We start from the raw sequence: 19,686 nt of genomic DNA on the forward strand, positions 1-19,686 counted from the left end.
ATAACATAATTAAACTCCATACCCTAATTAATCAAATCATATTAAACCACCAATGAGACCTGAACCCCCCACCCATTAGTTTGAATGTCCGATCAAATAGAATCGACCCTAAAACACATCAAATTAAATATTCAGCATGAAGGTTAACATGCGAGATGCATTATATCAATCTCGAGTGGTTGGTCAGTCGGAATCTTCGTTCGACCTCACCAAGGATTGGAACCCTTGAGTCTAGAATCGATGATAGACCACCTTGCTCAATCCCTAGGACCTTTAGGCAGTGAAAGATCCCATTTTGAATTAAACCAAGGCTCTGTTGGTTCAACCGACCAGTGTGGCCCAATAACATGGACAAACAATGATCTGTCGGTCTGACCAACAGATTATTGACCTTGTCGGTCCGACCAACAACATCTTTGGTCTAACCGACAACCTTCGAATTTCAATAGCTTGCAAACCACCGTACTTCCGACTGTGGCTATAAAAGCTCGTCCCTTTCTTTCCTTTCCTAGACTTGGGAAGGAGAGTGAGAGAGTGAGAGGATGTGAGAGCATAGGAGTGAGAATGAGATCGGGTATAGGTCGCCGCACCAGACCATTCCCCTCCGAACCATATTGTGCAAGCTATCACGCATCTTCCCAAGCCGGATAACCCTTCGACTAGTTGGGTAAGAGGTCATCTCGCCATGCACGTATATTGTTTCCCCAATTTATAGTAATTTGAAGCTATTGGGGTTATCAATCATTCTCTTCCACACAAATCTTAGGATTTTGGTGCTAGGGTTTGAGGCCCTTTTTAAATAATTAGTGGTGGTCTATTCTCATCCAGAAGTCGTATTAGAGCACGAACTCGTGTGAGCTTTGAATTTGCGCTGAGCTTGGGTTTTGCTTGTTGAATCGAGTTGGTAATTTGTTCAAATTGAGATAAGTAAACCCTTGTTGAAAGTTTAATTATGTTAAAATCTAAGCTATTAATGATGATTTTGCCAATGAATTAGGGTTTGGAGTTTTATCCCCAAATTCTTTATGCCTACATTGCATCGGAATTGAGAGATTTCGATTCTAAGGTGAGATCTATCCTTCAAGCTTTTTGTCGACATTTTTTTTAATATCTTGCAATAGTCTCATTATTTAATAATTATTTTAATTAACCTATGAATCATGCACTATCTCTTGCAATGTACATCACTTGTGTTAACTTTGGGATTATTTCCATAGAAGATTACATAACATGCTTAGTCCACTGCTTAGGTTGATTCACACACGAGCACACTTTAAATGATCAATCATATGAATACAATCCTTGTCTTGTGGGATTCATGTGGATATGAATCATGACGTTCTTTGGTGAAATTATTTGTGAATTGTGTGGATTCCTCGCGCACTTGTACTTGTGACTTGTTGGCTTATTTTGTAACTTGAGCTAATGGCCATCCTATGAATTATGTTAAATGGAATCGGTTGTAAACTTACCATTGATGAATTTATTGTGCCCTATGATTGGTTTGTGGGTGGAACCCCTTCGATTATGTCCCTAGGTGGACTCATGTCTTGTTGGCTTAATTTATGCCTTGCTGGCTTTGTTCATGCCTCAATGGCTTTATTTGTCCCTTGTTGGCTTCATTTAAGCCTAGTTGGCTTTGTTAATGCCTCATTGACTTTGTTGGGAGGAATCCTTTAATTGGAATAATATATTATTTGATGATGGTAAGGCTTATTGGTTGGATTACGATTACTAGTAGTTGCATATGTTTATTAAACAATCTGTTTGTGAATCAAATTAATAAAAGTTGGATTAATCACGCATCCATAGCACTTGGGCATTATTAGGTGGTTAGATGCTATGGTAGTATATACCCAATTTACGTTCACTAGCTCTTAGTCCACTATTCGAACGACCTTTTAGTGTGCTAGCCATTGTGAGCACATATTCAATTCAAATTTGCTAGCAGCTAGCCAATTTTATTGTGAGCTAGATACTGTGGTAGCATGTACTTTTGGTTGAGGTATTTTTGTTGGTTCCTAGCCACCATTATTAGTGTGGGTGGGTAGTCATTGATAAGGCACGTACTTAAAGGTATTTTCACTGGTGGCTACCCTCAAAAGCCAGTTGGATGTGCATCCCTAGAATGACGTGCATTCATACATTCACGCATTTAACCAAAATTGCATTTGTAATTGTTAGTGTGTTATACGTTTTATTTATGAAACTATATCTGATTGATATGCTGTTGTGTAATCTTGGGGGGATTTCTTACTGAGTTTCTCACTCACATAATCGAATTTGGAAAACAACAATTGATGTAGGTACATGAAGTCGTGGAGCTCAGGAGATCCGGGTAGAGCTCGATGGAGAGAGATAAATGAGCGCAGTGCCAGCCTGACCGAGCTTCAAGAGCTCGTGCTGATACTCTAGTTTTTCTTTCCTTTATTTGCGTATGTCTTGTATGTTGGGATTGCTATGGTTTGTGGTGGTCTTCATGGGCATGCCTTTAGATTTATGTACTTTCTGGATATTGCCCAGCTATTTTTTACCTCAGTTATCCCTACATTTCCTCTGATATCCACCGACTTCGACGTATATTACTTTGATTTATTTTGTTTATGGGATGAATGTTAATTTGACCAAGTACACAAGCGGAAAATACTTCAATGTGCAACATTCATTGGCGACACTCGGGTTTGCACAGCTAGAGCATCATACTCAAGCAGCAAAAATTGAGCGTTGTTAATGATCGTGCCAATGCACCCTACTGTCATAGTGTTAACACTCTTGAATTTAGGATTCAAATCTCCGTACTTGGATATTGGGTTTTGGGGCATTACATACTCACACCCCTTCCCATTTCAAAACCTCTCGTCTAAACCTTTTCCCCTATTTAATCCTTTCCATCTATCTATTTTTCCTAATGATCACTTGATCAAAAGGTCTCTCTCTCTCTCTCTCTCTCTCTCTCTCTCTCTCCTCAAGCCCATTCTATCAACCCTTTTTTCCTTCCCTAAAAACCCCGGCCCAACACCTAATCATGCCATTTTTCTAGCCTTGTCAAAAACCTTGCTCAACCATATTCCGAACCCATCGAATCCCTTTTTCTTTTTTCTTCCCAAAAACCCATTCCAAACCCTCAGCGCCCTTATATCTAAAACCCAAGTCTAAAGTTCAACCCATATTCTTTTTTAACACGTCGTTAGGAGGAAGATGTTCACATGCCTCATGCTGTCATTCCTATCCAAACTCTTGGGACCCATCCATATTTGTTGCCTCATTCTTATCTAAATTATCTGACTTTCACAATCATCTTTCAATCTCTATACTTCTTTTCGGATCCCGGCACCCATTCACCAGGTTCCGATCCTGGGATACTACAAGGAGGATTTCAAATCATCAGTCTGATTCATAATGAGCATAACACAAGCATAACCCACAACTAATAACCACAAGAACACCACCACAAAATCCACTATGATCAAAAACTTTTTAATACAATGCGACTGAAAGAAAATAAAATACAATGTAACAAAAGAAACAAAACTCCAGAAGCTCAGCTGCACGCTCCAACTACAGCGAGACTATGGCTGCGACTGCGTCCTGGCGTCACCTGCACGCATCAATCGTGCATAAGCTTATGGAAAGCTTAGAGGGTGGTGTAAGTGTGTGCGCAATATAAACGTACTCAAAATGCAAGGTCAGAGTGATGCGGAATCATGGTGATGAGCACATGAATGCAATCACCCGTACAAGGCTTGCGGTTCAAGATATGAATGCTATCGGCCATAACACGGCCATGCGATGCAAGATGCAACTCAAGCATGCCAATCCTCAACATGTATCGGTACAGTTCTCACTGGATAATCACCGGGTTCAATACACTCCAAATGGCACTGCCGCTCTCCTAGCCGCAACGTCCAAATGAGCGTAAGAAACCTCACTATCCGCCCGACCAATAGTCCGCCAATACCTATCCAAGACGTCGATAGCGGACCCATTCACGGTCAAACTCGGCCTAGTATTGCCCCTACCCTCGGGCGAGTAAGGCCACACTCCTTTCCAACCGACCACGACACGGTGGGAGACGCGGCCTCCGGTATTCGGCCCTCATGCGTTCGTATATCCACTCGGTCCTCGACGTTGGAGTCATCCTCCTGGTACCATCGGGTTTAGGGATTTTCACCGGGACATCTATGGTGCCCGTATGCTGGAACCAAATATTTCCGGTATCAATCATGGCCATCCACGATGTATCGTGGAGGCTATGGCCTGATGTCGCTAGGGCATATAGTAACTATAATCACACAAATGCAAGTGCATGAGTCACATTATCAGTCATGCAACAGTCTGTATGTACCATGCACTTATATGGGGCAACTCCGCCTATCAGGGAGCCCATAAACAGTCTGCTCGAAGGCATATGCTATGATCAATCACTCCTCATACCAGTCATACATATGATGCGTATGATGATAAATCATGTATCTATACTAAACATGCATATAGGGATGGGCTCTGCGTATCACAGAAATGGGCCTAGACGGCCTGCAGAGTATAAGTATGAACCTATCAGTGGCTTTAAGGAGTGTGACAATGCGGACATTTAACCAACATTGTCCTTACAATGTGGACGTCAAACCAACATTGTTCCCAAGGCTTAGCCCGCCATAAAGCACCATTACACAAACCATAGGAAATCACACATTGCAATGGACTAATATACATCTCATTGGGCCTCGACCCATAGTTCTCAGATACATCAAATGGGCCATCTCATATGGGCCTTATATAAATCAAGTGGGCCGCATTAGTGGGCCTTATGTACATTGCAATGGGTCATACTCCATGAGCCTTTGAAAACATCACAATGGGTCTCGTAACATGGCCTTTATGGATATCAGAGTGGGCCTCGACATCGGGCCACCAATACGTCGAATGGGCCCAACCTCATGGGCCTTATATATATATCAAGGTGGGCCTCAATAATGGCCACAAATACACATCCAGGTGGGCCTAACAACCCATAGGGAAACAACTTGGATGAACATTCATCATTGGGGCCCAATAGGCCCACCATCAAATATTATAATTTAAGTATACGATGCATTCTATTAATTAATTAATATAATATTTAAAATCACAATTTGTAATCTTATGATATGATGCCCCACACCCACCAAACGTGACCAACCCACATATAACAGTGGAGCAACACGTGGCCCAAAAGGGTTTATGGTGACAATTAATGTTTCTTGTATGTGGGGCCCAGCCCTATTAATAATTTTAGGGGGCCATTCAAATTAAAAAATATTATACAAAATATAATCATTGGGGCCCACAACCCCTCCCCCCCCCTGGGCGCACGGCCGCCGTAAAACAAATTTTTTTTTTATTTATTATTTTTTTTTGGTTTGGGGCCCCCGGATTGACACAATGGGTCCATTATGGTGCCCACTGGGGGGGTAACGTTTAACAACATCAAAACTCGTGGGCCCGCCAAATATTTTTTTTTTTATTTTTGTTTTATGAATGGGACCTACACATTTGGAAAGTTTAGTGGCTAAATTTGGGGCCCACAAATGATTTATGGGAAATGCCCAAGGTGGGCCAGGGGCCGTGAGGGGTGCCGGTGGGTTGGCCATAAAGCCCACGGTGGAGGCGCCCAGGGGGCCCTTCCTTTTTTTTTGAAAAGGGTTTTTGCAGTTTTTCCGGTGTGTGTCCAATCCACTCCATCCATTGGTCTTTGTGGCTTGATACCATCCCATAGAGTCCAATATTGAGCCTTTTTAGATGTACAGGAGCATCAGGGAGCAAATCAAAGGTACGGACGGCCCGCCAGAAAATGGGATCAACTTCATTTTTCGGCTCAACGCCTAAAATGAGTTGAGGAACAACATGGACGGCTCGGATCTTACATATACATCAAGGTGGGGCCTGCATGAGTGGCCCACCCCTCCTTTCTTCTCTCTCTTTTTTTTTTTTAATAGTCCAATGTTGCAACGTCCAGCGTCCAGGGACGCTGGACGGTTTGTATATATACTCACAAAAATGTGGTGGGTCCCACGTGAATGTGGCCCACCAATACTTATACATATATTATATTATATTATATATATAATACATATTATATTATATATATTATATATATTATATAAAATATAACATATATTTACATATATATAAAGTATTTGGCCCACCTAACGGTGGATGGTGTGGATCATCACCTACAATAAGATGGGCCACACCGTCTAATGTAGAGGGACGGGTAGATGTAACACATATTGGTGGGATTCACACCATCACAAAGGAAGAGAGAGAGAGATAGAAAGAGAGATATACGGTGAGATAGAGGAACCCCGCCACTATGGGCCCTCTTGATTAAATCACATACATCCAAATGGGTCCCACCAACAAGTGGGCCCTATAATTTTAGAATAATGGCAAAACACCCACCTTATCTTCCTTCTCCTAGCTCCCTTGGACTCCTTAGCTCCTTACCTTCACTTTTAATGGAGATTGATGAAGGATGAATGGTTGAGATTGGAGATGAGAGGGTGGGTCACACTTGAAGTTGAGAGAGGAGTGTTGGATGAGTGAAATTTCTCATGGGATTTGGAAATTTTGCTAGAGAATGAGAGGGAGAGATAGAAATAATGGATGGAGGGATGGGTGGAGTGGTGGTTGTAAGAAAGGAGTGATGAGAGGTATGGTTTAGTTTGAAATTGGTGGAGAAGAGGGATGGTTGAGGTTGAAAATGAGAAAAGAGGAATGGTGAGGTGGAAAGATGGTGGACTTTTGGAAAAAGAGGGAATGGGTGAGGTACTTTGAGGTATGGTTGCATTTATGGTTAATTAGTGGGACTAATTGTTAGAGATTCCCTCGAAATCCCCAGCGCGGTGTTTCTTGGAATAAACGCAGACTTCTGGCACAGGTATCGGTTCGGTGCGCAAGTCACGGCGTTGGAACCGCGGCGGCGCGCGATCACCAAGACATAAGTTTGGATCGAGCCGGCGTCGGTTGCGGGACGCTTAGGATCGGCCCAAAACCCGAATACGGTGCGAAGGTTGCCGGAATTTGACCGAAGGACCGCGGAAGCTAATGAAATGGTACGGATTAGGACACGGGTCTTCTGACTCTCCCCACCAAATAAAAATTTCGTCCTCGAAATTTAAACAATAAACAAAGAAAATAAATCAGAGAGAAGAGGAAGCAAAGCATCGCCATAAAAATATCAGAGAGAGACAACATACAACATACAATCAATCATAAAAAAAGATGAGGATAGCGCTCTCGAATCTCCCTCGCGCTCCCAAGATGCCTCATCCACGAATAATCCCATTGTACCTTCACCAGGGAATGACCTTGGTTCGGAGGACTTGCTCCTTTCATACGAACTGGCGGCTCGATGTAAGAAGCGTCCTCACGAACCTCCAACCGCTATCAATCTCTGGATTATGTTCGACCCACACTTCCTCAACATAGAGACGTGAAAACGTTGTGGACGCGACAACCGAGATGGTAAGGCAAGCCGATAGGCCACGGCCCCGTGATCTCGAAAGGTCTATGAATCTCGGGGCAAGCTTACCCTTCGCTCCAAATCTAACTACGCCCTTCATGGCGAGACCTTGAGATACACATGGTCCCCTACATCAAACCTAAGGGACGACGCGGCAGAACACTCTTCGCGGCTCAGCCTGCGCATCCTCCCCGATGGTATCAATAACCTCCGATGTCTCCCGCACAAGCTCGGGACCTGGGAGCGCCGCTCTCCAACCTCGGTCCAACAACTCGGAGATGTGTGTGCCATATAATGCCTCAAAAGGAGCCATGCCCATTTTCGCCTAATAACTGGGCCAATCGCAGATGCTCATCCCACCTACCACCGAAGTCAATCACGCCGGCCCGAAGTAGGTTGACCCTCTTGTTCCGGCCATCGGTCTGCGGATGATCCGCGGTCTGCAAATCGGTGCCCATAGCTCTCAAAACTCCTCCAAACGAGCGTAAACCTCGGGTCTCGGTGAACGATCGAGGCCAGTACGCCGTGCGCTCACAATCTCCTCAATGAACAACCTCGCAAGCCGGTGTAGGGGCCAAGTCGCACGAATCGCAAGAAAACGCGCCGACTTAGTCAGATGATCGACGACAACCTCATGACCGCGCCGAGTCCTCGGCAAACCCATAATGAAATCAGTACGTGCTCCCACTTCCACTCGGGAACGCTCAACGGCTAGGGGGTCTCCGATGATCGGCCTTGACACGCGGCATGTGTCACACTCGGCCACAAAACTAGCAATCTTGCGCTTCATCCAAATACCGCCTCCTCATATCACGGTACATCTTCGTCGAGCCGGGGTGGATAGAAAATCGCGATCGATGTGCCTCGGCCATAAGATCTCGGCATAACGGAATATTCCGGACACACAATCGGCCTCTAAAGCGAAGTCCACCATCGCACCCATCCGCTCTGCCCGACTCTCGGATGCTCGGTAATCCTGTAATGACTTGTCTATTTGCCGAGCCTCGATCACCCTTGCGACAAGAGAGGGTTGAATCGAGGCTCGAAAGCAGAACGAAGACTGCCGACCAAAATCAAAGTCGTACTCGCTATATCCTCGAGCATCTTCCACTCAATCATCATATGTGCCACCATGGCGGACGGCTAAGGGCATCCGCCACCACATTCGCCTTGCCCGGGTGGTCCGAGATCAAAATCATAATCCTTGAGGAGCTCCATCCAGCGTCTCTACCTCTTGTTCAGTTCAGACCGAGAAAATAGATACTTCAAGCTCTTGTGGTGAGAAGAGCTCGAACCTAACCCCATAGAGATAGTGTCTCCACACCTTGAGTGCGAACTGCTGCCGGCTCCAAATCGTGCGTGGGGTAGTTCGGCTCATGAACCTTGGTGACGAGAGCAAATGCTACAGTCTACCATGCCCATCAGCGACCCAATCCAATACGCGAAGCATCGGTAAATACCACGAATCCATCACTCCCGGGGAAGAGTGAGGACAGGAGCGGACGCCAGACGTCCTTTTACTCCATAAATGCTCGCTCACGGGCGTCACTCCAAATAAACTCCGCCCAACCTGGTCAATAGGGCTGCAATACGGAGAAGCCCTCAATGAAACGCCGATAATATCCCGCTAAACCAAGGAAACCGAGGATCTCGAACCCACTGACGCACGGCCTCAACCTTCGAGGGGTCCCGCGACACCCTCCTCGTCACCACGTGACCGAGGAATCTCACCTCCTCCCGCCAAAACTCACACTTCTCCGGCTTCGCACTAGTGGGCACGGAGGTCTGCAAGGCGATCTCCAGATATTGCATATGGTCCTCACGGGTCCTCGAATATATCGAATGTCATCGATGAAGACCACAACAAACGATCGAGATATGGCGAAAGACCTCGTCATCAACGCATGAAGACCGCGGTGCATTGGTCACCCAAAGGACATAACCAAACTCAAAATGACCATAACGCGTCCCGAAGTCTTTGGGATGTCCTCCTCTCGACTCGAATCTTGATAACTGGAACGCAGTCAATCTTCGAAAAGAACTGTGCACCTGCGATCAAATAAATCGTCTATCCTTGGGAGCGGGTACTTGTTCTTAATCGTGACCCGGTTGAGCTCGCGGTAATCTACGCAGAGCCTCAACGAGCCATCCTTCTTCCTAACGAAGAGTACCGGCGCTCCCCAAGGCGAACTGCTCGGACGAATAAATCCCAACTCACGCAACTCGTCCAACTGACGCTGCAGCTCACGCAACTCCATCGGTGCCATACGGTACGGGGCCTTCGAGATAGGCGCGGTACCAGGCACAAGGTCGATCTGGAACTCGATATGACGGCGAGGAGGCAATCCTGGAATCTCCTGGAACACGTCGGGGAAGTCGCAAACAACCGGCAACCGATCAATACAAATGGCAATAGGCTCCTCGGCAGACATCGGCAAGATAACGGCTCTCCTGGCTCGGGAATGAAGCGGCAAGCCCGGTATGCGAATGTTGCCCTCGCGACCCCAAGATAGCGTGATACTCGAAGCCAATCCATGCCCAAAATAACGCCGAAATCTGTCATCGACGATCAAATCATCAGGCAAAAAGATATCACCGAAAAGAACCGGGCAAGAAAACGGCCCAATACCGTGGTCCTCCCCAAGGGCGTCGATACGATCAATCCCTCACTAGTAGACTCTGTCAACAGTCGATCGGCCGAAACCCTCGGACATGAATGAGTGAGAAGCGCAATCAAATAATACTCGGGGATGCATGAAGAGCAAAGGGGTTTGTTCCTCCCCTCCCCGGGGGAGGGGTCCCCCCCTGCCCGCCCCGGGCGGCTATCCGATGCCTCTCGGCGCCGAGGTCTCGGGCCGAGGTGGGGGCCCGATGGGGCCCCGGCCCGGGAGGGGGCCGAGGTCCCCTGGTCAAGGCCGTGGTGCTCTCGGGATGTGGGTGAGGCCCCTGTGATCCTCTCATGCGGAGATGAGGGCGAGGGCACTCGACAGGCATGCCCTGACCCACCACATCCAAAACAAGTCCTGAAACGGCGGGTGGCGGACGTGCGGGGCGGGTGCTCAGCAGGTGGGTCTTCTCTGGTCGGCGCGGGAGGGAAGGGTCTGCCTCTTCGACCCTTCCTCCGATCTCTTCGGCTGCGCAGCCCACTCCGTCTCGTAGATCTGAGCCCTCCGCACCTGAAAGGTCGGAAGCTCGTGCCCAATCACACGGCCTCGAAGCCAAACGGGCCGCTCAAACGGCGGGCCTTCCCCTCATCATCAATCATATATGGCGCAACCCTCGACAGAGCCGCGTACTGTGCCACGGCCATGTCTCCCTGCACCAAAGTCTCGAACTCTAGTTCTCGCGTCGAATATGGTCGGGAAAGCTTCCTCGAATCGGCTACAAAATCATCCCATGTCCGACGTAGTGGCTGCGACGCGGGTAATCCACCAGTGCTCGGCCTCTCCCTGGAAAAGAAACACCGCCAACCGAACTCCCGGTCTCGGCCGTACATGACATGGTATCAAAATCTTCTCCACATCGGAGCGCCCCTCCCCGGTCCGGCTCGCCCGGAATCGTGGAGGATCAAATCCGAAACTCACGGTAAGGCACTCGCGCGCCCCGCTCGCTGGGCCGGTGAAACAACCGAGTGTCTGCTCTGCCCCTGAAGTGCGGCCCACCTGGGATTCCGCAACGAGAAGCACTCACGGATACGGCCGGATCCGCCCGTATCCGGTGGAGGTGCGATCCTCGGGATGGGCGTAAAACCTCCCAGTAGAGGAGCGACATCCTCGGGCGAGTAGGAATCTCCGGTGGTGAAGCGGGGTCGTAGGTGGTAGTGCGGGAGCCGCAGTTGGTGAGCTGAAGTATCCGATGGTGGTGCGGGAGTCGATCGAGTCACTCTCCTGCGCGCCATGTCCTACAGAAAGAGCGAAGGTGCCTATCAACTTAAAGGCTCGGAAGGCACGCACGTTAAGGGTCCGAATAAAAGATCGCTAGGCTATCCGAACTTAGGACTTAAATCATTCATAGAAACATGTAATGTTGTTCGTGGTTATTCCCGAGTTATGCTCGATACCAACTTCTGTCACGCGAACTCGCAAACCGGGCTCACAAAATTTCCGATCGCCGAATCCGGCGGCAAACCTCCGTAGAACCCCATTTTCGGATCCGGCACCCATTCACCAGGTTGATCCGGGATACTACAAGGAGGATTTCAAATCATCACCGATTCATAATGAGCATAACACAACCATAACCCACAACGAATAACCACAAGAACACCACCACAAAATCCACTATGATACAAAACTTTTTAGTACAATGCGACAAAAGGGAAAAATACAATGTAACCAAAGAAGCAAACTCCAGAAGCTCAGCTGCACGCTCCAACTACAGCGAGACTATGGTTGCGACTGGCGTCACCTGCACGCATCAATCGTGCATAAGCTTATGAAAAGCTTAAAGGGTGGTGTAAGTGTGTGCGCAATATAAACGTACTCAAAATGCAAGGTCAGAGTGATGCGGAATCATGGTGATGAGCACATGAATGCAATCACCCGTACAAGGCTCTGCGGTGCACGATATGAATGCTATCGGCCATAACACGGCCATGCGATGCAAGATGCAACTCAAGCATGCCAATCCTCAACATGTATCGGTACAATAATCATCAGGGTTCAATACACTCCAAATGGCAGTCTCTCTCCCCGCACAGTCCAAATGGCGTAAGAAACCTCACTATCCCCCGACCAATAGTCCGCCAATACCTATCCAGAGGCGATAGCGGACCCATTCACGAGGGTCAAACTCGGCCTAGTATTGCCCCTACCCTCGGGCGAGTAAGGCCACACTCCTTTCCAACCGACCACGGGTGGGAGACGCGGCCTCCCGGTATTCGGCCCTCATGCGTTCGTATATCCACTCGGCTCGACGTTGGAGTCATCCTCGGTACCATCGGGTTTAGGGATTTTCACCGGGGACATCTATGGTGCCCGTATGCTAAATCAAATATTTGGTTCAATCCGCCATCCACGATGTATTGTGGAGGCTATGGCCCCGATGTCGCTAGGGCATATAGTAACTATAATCACACAAATGCAAGTGCATGAGTCACATTATCAATCATGCAACAGTCTGTATGTACCATGCACTTATATGGGGCAACTCCGCCTATCAGGCGTAACAATCTGCTCGAAGGCATATGCTATGATCAATCACTCCTCATACCAGTCATACATATGATGCGTATGATGATAAATCATGTATCTATACTAAACATGCATATAGGGATGGGCTCTGCGTATCACAGAAATGGGCCTAGACGGCCTGCAGAGTATAAGTATGAACCTATCAGTGGCTTTAAGGAGTGTGACAATGCGGACATTTAACCAACATTGTCCTTACAATGTGGACGCAAACCAACATTGTTCCCAAGGCTTAGCCCGCCATAAAGCACCATTACACAAACCATAGGAAATCACACATTGCAATGGACTAATATACATCTCATTGGGCCTCGACCCATAGTTCTCAGATACATCAAATGGGCCATCTCATATGGGCCTTATATAAATCAAGTGGGCCGCATTAGTGGGCCTTATGTACATTGCAATGGGTCATACTCCATGAGCCTTTGAAAACATCACAATGGGTCTCGTAACATGGCCTTTATGGATATCAGAGTGGGCCTCGACATCGGGCCACCAATACGTCGAATGGGCCCAACCTCATGGGCCTTATATATATATCAAGGTGGGCCTCAATAATGGCCACAAATACACATCCAGGTGGGCCTCAACAACGGCCATATGGTTGAACAACTTGGATGTAACACTTGCATCATGGTGGGGCCCATATAGGCCCACCATCAAATATATATAATATTATTATAGGTAGACATATACAATATTATATATAATAATAATATAATATTATATATATATACACACATATATGTATATACATATATAGATATGTATGCCCACACACACACACTCACACACGTGCACACACACCCACATGCATACACACGTGCGAACGAACACGTGGACCCAGAAAGGGTAGAGTTCAATTCACACTTTTTCTTGTGATGTGGGCCGCCCGAGCGCTGGATTGACCTGATTTTTGAGGGGGGTCCATGTCAAATGGTGGCCCACCAAATGGACGGTGTGGATACAAAATATACATCATGGTGGGGCCCACGGATGGAGCCGTGGGTCCCTGCCTCTTGGCCGCCCGTCACGGCAGCAGCAGCAGCGCTGCTGCTGCTGTTTTAAATTTTTTTTTTTTTTTTTTTTTTGTTTTGGGGCCCACCGAGATGTGATTCACAATCCAGCCCGTTCATTAGGTGTGTCCCACTTGACTGAGGGTCCAAGTTTAAGCAACATACAAAACTCAGGGCCCCCCCAAATGATTTTATATGTTTTAGTATGTCTTCACATGATTTTCAATGATGTGGCCCCCCGGAGTTCCATATATTTGGGGTGGACGGCTGAACTATGGGGACCCATCAAATGCACTGTTGATGGCCGAAATGCACCAAGGTGGGACCACGGGGGGCCGTGAGCCCGCCGTCCGTCCCGTCGGGCGCGGCCGTGGGGCTGCCGGCGGCGGCCGCTTCTTCTCTTCTTTTTTTTTTTTAAAAAGAGAGTTTTGCTTTTTCCTAGGTGGGGCCCGCCGAGATCCACTCCATCCATTGGTTCTTGCATATACCATCCCATAGAGTCCAATATTGAGCCTTTTTAGATGTACAGGGAGCATCAGGGAGCAAATCAAAGGTACGGACCTGTTTTCTATGGTACGGCCCGCCAGAAAATGGGATCAACTTCATTTTTCGGCTCAACGCCTAGAATGAGTTGAGGAACAACATGGACGGCTCGGATCTTACATATACATCAAGGTGGGGCCTGCATGAGTGGCCCACCACTCCTTTCTTCTCTCTCTCTCTCTCTCTTTTTTTTTTTTAATAGTCCAATGTTGCAACGTCCAGCGTCCAGGGACGCTGGACGGTTTGTATATATACTCACAAAAATGTGGTGGGTCCCACGTGAATGTGGCCCACCAATACTTATACATATATTATATTATATTATATATATAATACATATTATATTATATATATTATATATATTATATAAAATATAACATATATTTACATATATATAAAGTATTTGGCCCACCTAACGGTGGATGGTGTGGATCATCACCTACAATAAGATGGGCCACACCGTCTAATGTAGAGGGACGGGTAGATGTAACACATATTGGTGGGATTCACACCATCACAAAGGAAGAGAGAGAGAGATAGAAAGAGAGATATACGGTCAAATTTGGGGCGTGACATGGGCCCTCTTGATTAAATCACATACATCCAAATGGGTCCCACCAACAAGTGGGCCCTATAATTTTAGAATAATGGCAAAACACCCACCTTATCTTCCTTCTCCTAGCTCCCTTGGACTCCTTAGCTCCTTACCTTCACTTTTAATGGAGATTGATGAAGGATGAATGGTTGAGATTGGAGATGAGAGGGTGGGTCACACTTGAAGTTGAGAGAGGAGTGTTGGATGAGTGAAATTTCTCATGGGATTTGGAAATTTTGCTAGAGAATGAGAGGGAGAGATAGAAATAATGGATGGAGGGATGGGTGGAGTGGTGGTTGTAAGAAAGGAGTGATGAGAGGTATGGTTTAGTTTGAAATTGGTGGAGAAGAGGGATGGTTGAGGTTGAAAATGAGAAAAGAGGAATGGTGAGGTGGAAAGATGGTGGACTTTTGGAAAAAGAGGGAATGGGTGAGGTACTTTGAGGTATGGTTGCATTTATGGTTAATTAGTGGGACTAATTGTGTAGAGATTCCTCGAAATCCGCAACGCGCGGTGTTTCTTCGGAATAAACGCTGATCGGCATCTTCTTACCCGGGTATCGGTTCGGTGCGCAAGTCACGACGTTGGAACCGCGGCAGCGCCCTTATATCTAAAACCCAAGTCTAAAGTTCAACCCATATTCTTTTTTAACACGTCGTTAGGAGGAAGATGTTCACATGCCTCATGCTGTCATTCCTATCCAAACTCTTGGGACCCATCCATATTTGTTGCCTCATTCTTATCTAAGTTATCTGACTTTCACAATCATCTTTCAATCTCTATACTTCTTTTGCCCATCTTCCTTTGCATCTTGTGACGAGCCTTATCAACACCCTCTCAATGTTATGAGCATAAGCAGCAAGATATTGGCTATTCAAAACACTCCATCACACATAAATGCTAGTGGAAGCCAAGAAGGTTCAAAAGTAGTCAGAGGAAATATCGTTTCTGGTTGTCTCTGGTGTCCCATCATGTGAACACCAACGTAAGCGATCTCAAAACTAGACGACACATCACATTAGCCTTGCGGTGATGACCTGAACAAACATCGAATCTGTACGTTCTACAAGAAAGCGGTAAAATATTCTAACCCTCCAACAACTCTGACAAAGATGAATGGCCCATGCAGTGACAAACCAAGGTCAACCTATTCTCGTTAATAGAGGTGCGAAGGTCGCCATACGTTGACAGAGAGAAAAACCTTACATGAGAGAGAGAGAGAGAGAGAGAGAGAGAGAGAGAGAGAGAGAGTTTTAGAGATCTGATTTTTTCTTAAAAATAACGAAATCTTGCCTATCATTAAGGCAAGAATCACTCCCGCCAGCTAGCTACCCAGTTGCTATATTTAGAGCCTAACACGTGCAAGGCATGTTTGACTCACTACACGTATGGGCGTCATGGTGGGCCCCACCACATAGGGTCCATGTCCAACAGGAGAATCGAAGAGAATCAAAACAGGATAAAAGCAAGCATGGAAAAGATTACAGAAGGCATCAAAAGAAATCACAAAGATGATGAGAAGCTTCCTTTTAAGTTCTTTATTGAAGGGGAAAAGCACTTGGACTTCAATGTATTGCATTTGAAGATCCCAACAAAGATGTGGTTGCAAGCGGTGTGGCAATTCAACAAGAACCCACTGTTGGATTGCTTGAAAGATCAACAAATGTATTTAAAAATGGATCAAAAGAGGGACTGAAGGAAGTTTTAATCAAATAAGAAGATCAACTGATAGATAGCCAGTAAGAGAAATGAATAAACAAATTTGAAGGATTCTCTGTTGGGATTTGTGCTGCGGAATCACACAGAGATGGATCTATGATAACAATCCAAGAGCACCAAGCAAACACAAGAGAACACAGATTTAACGTGAAAAATTGTTTCGGAAAAAAATTACGGCACAAAGCGACAGAAATTCCACTATGAAATAAGAGATTACAAAGATAGAGAACTTGCCCGGCTTGAGCAATCCTCAAACCTCACCTTTCTCACCCCTTGAAACCTTAGAGCCCCCTTTTAGAAACCCTAAAATGCCTTAGAATTCCCTTAGAATCCATCCCAGTCCCCTATACACCCCTTTATATAGGTTTAGAAAGAAGCCAAAACGAAATAGGAAACAAATTTTGTAAAATTTGCATTTCGACAAAAAATTTGCGTAAAACCTTCGATGACATCGAACTAGCTTCGATGCCATCAAAAAATGACAAAGCTTGCTCGATGTCATCGAGCACATGTAGACAGATTTAAGACATCTGTAAGCAACAATTTCCACCATGTCTTCAATCCTCAAACGTAGCTCATTGTCCTCTTCTCTTATCTCTGTATTTCATCATAGCTTCATCAACGCTTCTCGTGCACACTCCGTCTTCCTTTTATGTTATCACCAAGCCCAGATAAGTTGCACAGAACTTGAACTTCTCTGTAGGAATAACCTTGATGAGCATGTCTACTCGATTTATGTTGGTGTGAATCTTCTCTAGTGTTACGCCTTATTCCTTAAACACCTGTCGGATAAAATAGTGACAAAAATCAATGTGTTTAGTGCGTGACTGATAAATAAAATTTTTAGCTAAATTGATAGCGCTTTCGCTATCACAGTTAACAAGCACGACCTCCTGCTGAAGTCCTAATTGATTTATCATGCATTTTAACCAAACACCTTCCTTAGATGCTTCCGTCACTGCCATATACTCTATTTCTGTTGTAGAAAGAGCCATCACAGACTGAAGTTTCGACATCCAACTAATTGCTCCACCCGCTAGTACAAACGAGTATCCTGAAGTTGACTTTGTGGAATCCACACTGCCTGTGTAGTCTGAATCCACATACCATATCAACTTTGCCCCTGTCTTTTCAAAAGTTAAGACGTAGTCTTTCGTACCTCGAATGTATCGAAGTAGCTATTTCACCGCTTCCCAGTGTTGCTTGCTGGGGTTTGACATGCATCTTCTCACAACACCGACTGCCTGTGAAATATCTAGTTTTGTACAGACCTTGACATATAGTAAACTGCCAACCACATTTGAATAAGACACATGAGACATAACTTGCTTTTTCTCATTTGATTTAGGACATTGTTCTGAGGAAAGCTTGAAGCGAGCCGTGTGGGGAACGCTCACTGACTTTGCCTGGTCCATCTCATACTTGATCAGCACCTTTTCAAGGTATTCTGCTTGTGATAACCAAAGTCTACTCCTCTTCCCATCTCTATGAATATCTATGCTGATTCTTTGCAACCTCCAAATCTTTCATCTCGAATGTCCTTGATAACTGAGTCTTTAGTACGTTGATTTCAGACATATAATGATTGACGATCAACATATCATCAACATACAATACTAGGATGATGAATCTGCCATCACTTAGTGTCTTGTAATAGACACAGTGATCGTATTCACTCTGAGTAAATTTCTAACTCAACATGAAAGAATCAAATTTTTTATACTACTGCCTAGGTGACTGTTTTAAGTCGTACAACGACCTCATTAACCTGCAAACTTTTTTCTCTGCCCCTTTAATTTCGTAGCCCTCTGGTTGCCTCATGTAGATATGCTCTTCCAACTCCCCGTATAGGACTATAGTCTTGACATCCATCTTTTCCATCTCGAGATCATATTGGGCAACCAGCACCAACACGAATATGATAAACACCTGCTTAACCACCAGCGCGAATATCTCTGTGAAGTCGATTCATTCTCTTTGAGCATAACTCTTCACTACCAATGTAGCTTTATATCTATCATATTTTTTTTTGAATAATCACTTGGCATCCGATTGCTTTTTGGCCCACTGGAAGCTCTGCCGGCTCCCATGTGTGATTTTTATGCAACGAGTCCATCTCATCGTCCATAGCCACCTTCCACTTTTTTGCATCAGGCTCACTGAGAGCCTCCTGAATATTAGACGGGTCTCCCTCATCTGTAATGAGGGCATATGCAATATTATAGTCGTTCCTGTATCTTGCCGGTAACCTGCGATCACGCTGTGAGTTTCTTCTCATAGGTGGCTGCTCCATTTGCTCTTGTACCTCTGTCTGTGCATTTGTCTCTACCTGAGTATCATTTGTGTCAATTTGGACGTCCATGATCAACCTTTCTGGTTTCTTTTGCTTTTCCTGATCATTCTTGAGAAATAAGGAGCTTTCATCGAATTTGACGTCACGGCTAGTGATGACCTTGCGTGTGACTTTGTCGAATAACCTGTAACCTTTCGCACCAATACCATAGCCAACGAAAATATACTTTTTGGCTCTATGGACTAGCTTATCTCTCTCAACTGATGGTACATAAAAGTAGGCCTCATAACCAAATATACGCAAATCTGAGTAGTCCAGTTTATGACCATTCCATACTTCCTCTGGTATTTTACATTCAATTGTCGTAGAAGGAGACCGGTTCACCAAATAGTAGGCAGTATTGACGGCTTCTGTCCATAGGTCATTGCTCAACACAATATTACTTAACATGCATCGGGCCCTATCCAAGAGAGTCTGATTTATTCGCTCAGCCACACCGTTTTATTCTGGCGTGTGGCGCACTGTGTTGTGTCTAATGATCCATTCATCTTTGTAATATTCATTAAACTCAGTGGAAGTGAATTTTTCACCATTGTCAGTCCTTAAAACCTTTATTTTTCGCCCCGATTATTTTTCCACCATTGCCTTCCATTGTTTGAATATGGTGAAAACTTTAGATTTACGTTTCAAGAAGTAAACCCAAACTTTCCTGCAGTAGTCGTCAATGAATGAAATAAACCATAACGACCCCCCAATGGAAATCTCTAGCGATGACTCTCATACGTCAGAGTGCACATAATCAAACACTTTTTTACATGCATGTT

The 19,686-nt window shown here is 45.6% G+C and overlaps 1 long non-coding RNA gene across 1 annotated transcript; it reads left to right on the forward strand.

The window, feature by feature from the left end:
• Nucleotides 1-472: 472 nt before the first annotated feature.
• On the forward strand, nucleotides 473-2,560 carry LOC131231227 (uncharacterized). Its single transcript, XR_009164252.1, has 2 exons — nucleotides 473-1,066; nucleotides 2,307-2,560. It is a non-coding gene; the product is annotated as an uncharacterized LOC131231227 (long non-coding RNA).
• The last annotated feature ends 17,126 nt before the right edge of the window (nucleotides 2,561-19,686 follow it).

Source organism: Magnolia sinica, chromosome 17 (genome assembly GCF_029962835.1).
Source record: "Magnolia sinica isolate HGM2019 chromosome 17, MsV1, whole genome shotgun sequence".
NCBI classification, from domain to species: Eukaryota; Viridiplantae; Streptophyta; class Magnoliopsida; order Magnoliales; family Magnoliaceae; genus Magnolia; species Magnolia sinica.